The sequence below is a fragment of the Gymnodraco acuticeps genome, unplaced genomic scaffold, assembly GCF_902827175.1.
Source record: "Gymnodraco acuticeps unplaced genomic scaffold, fGymAcu1.1, whole genome shotgun sequence".
NCBI lineage: Eukaryota > Metazoa > Chordata > Actinopteri > Perciformes > Bathydraconidae > Gymnodraco > Gymnodraco acuticeps.
In genome coordinates this window covers 126,391-128,753 of record NW_022990414.1, presented here as the reverse complement: position 1 = coordinate 128,753, position 2,363 = coordinate 126,391, and the positions used below count along the sequence as shown (strand labels likewise).

At 36.9% G+C, this 2,363-nt stretch overlaps 1 pseudogene; it reads right to left on the bottom strand.

Moving 5' to 3' along the window:
- Positions 1–1,107: 1,107 nt before the first annotated feature.
- LOC117551881 lies at positions 1,108–2,101 on the bottom strand (annotated as a pseudogene).
- Positions 2,102–2,363: the final 262 nt, after the last annotated feature.

The following is a 2,363-nucleotide window of genomic DNA, read 5'->3' as shown; positions in this document are numbered from 1 at the left end:
AACTCAAAACTGTTCCACCAACCAGCATGCTCTTGTCCACTCATGGAAAAATAACACAATTGGAAGTAAGACTCAGGCTAACCCAGAAAATGTAGATTGGAGATTGTTGTGCCCACATCTTCACAGAGACATGACTCCATTGTGTTCAACTGATCAAATTCTGCACTTGGCGTGTAAAACGCTGAATAATCCCTGAGCTCATTTGGGAAGAGAACTTCAATTTGTTGTGCAACCCTGTGTTGCAGAATGACCCTTAAACCCTTGAATCAAGTAGCTGAATGATTCTTGGTATTACCCTTGATCCTACCCTCGAGTTACAAAACTTACAGGATCTACAAACAATTGCCTCTTTTGCCTCAACACATGTCTATAATCTGGTATTTTCAGTCCTTATCAAATGCAAATATCCTTTATTACAAGTTTATTTCAACAAGACTATTGTTGTTATGTTTAGTTTAAAATGTCTCTCCGATGCTCATTTGCTTTCTCAAACGGTGTGTATTCTTGTGAGTAAAAAACTGGGCTTTATCCACCCATTGGAAACTAATAATTTCCACTCGAGCAGCAACAGAAGAGGATGAACGTTAAACGACATTTTAAGATATCTTTATTTTCTGGCTCCTCATTTTTATATTATCTACGCACTGACAGCTTTGAGTTTTCCCTGTAGGAGCCCCGTGTCTCTTTTCTTTTCCACCACAGATCATTGTGTATCACGTTTAGTGGCCTGACTGTATTCAGGTTTCATTAATGCTTCCTTTAGGTATCTTTTTTGTTGGACACCATTTGGAAGAACACCATTAAACTTCCATCAGGAGCCTGAAATGATGATACATATGATATGATAATTCAGTTTGTTCTTGCTACCCCAATCATCAGTTCATTCGGTATGCCTTTGTACTCTGGGCTTATTCCTCACTAGACTCTTTTTCATGGACAAGACCATCTGTGGGTTTGACAAACCAAAGAACACTTCAGATCACATCATTAAAAAAACATGATTTTTATTAATTGAAGCATATTAAGTATTCATAACATTGTTCAAACTGAGCCTACTGCGTACATGACATGTAGTAAAGAGGTTTTACATGAAATACCTCCCACAGATCAGAACATCACATATGTGCATATTATTACAGAGGAAATGCACATTAGCATCACTTACATCACAAGTACTGCAACATATGTCAGTTCAACTTTGCTCGACAGAACAACTTCTTCAGGTGCTTAAAGATTTCTTTCACTTTCAGTCCATATATAACTGGATTAAAGAGGGGGTAATACAAGAATGCCTGTAAAGTCATGATGGAATGTAAATCAGATCCAAGTTGGCCTATTACAACATCATATGAACACAAACAGGAGAAGCAGAATAAAACTACGAGGTGGGGTAAACAGGTCTGTGCAGCTTTTCTCCGGACATTTCTACCGCTTCGATAGGAGATGATCAGTATTCTGGTGTATGTGAAAAGTATGAAGAGCAAAGGTAAAAGGGCCATGCTGAACAGAACATACAGATCGTATAAAGTTATTACTTTTGAACTAATGCAAAAGAGATTGTAAATTGAATGGTTGCATATAAATGATTTTAAAGTAAAATGACAGAATTTAGTATTAACAATCAGAATAATTGAAACTGCAATCTCACACGCAGGCACAAGCCAAGCCAAACAGAGAATGACACTCACTGTAGTTGTTGTCATTATATTATGATATTGCAGAGGCTTACATATAGACACATATCTGTCATAGGCCATGGCTGACAACAGGAAGAAATCTGAAGCACACAAGAAGTAATACAAGAAAAATTGAATGAGACAGGCTGAATATGATATGACCGGTTTCTCAGACACAAAGTTACCTAACAACTTTGGGTACATAGCAGTGTTGTAAACAATGGAGTTCAGAAGCAACGCTGCGATAAAAAAGTACATAGGCTCATGGAGGTTCTTGTGCTTCCATATAAGGCACATAATGGATGAACTAAAGAACATTGTTAGGATATATACAGCAAACATCATAGAAAAATACAAAACCTGAATGTGCCCATTTCAACATACCCACTAAGAGCAATGTATGTTACATTTAAGTCATCATCCATGAAGAATCCAAAGTTAAACATTCATACATGAGACAGGCAGGTTTTATAACAGGCACACATTATTAAAATAGAAAGAGAAGTCTTAATAACATATTGCATGTTTGATTCATTAACAGATACCAGACCTTAAACTGCACCTCATGTGTGTTTATGCAGAGATAAGAACTGTTTCCCTCAGACTAAGTATTTTATCACATTTCCTTACCCTCCATGGATCTCATTAACTCTTCAAAGTTAGCATGTGAACAACTTCATCAAACTC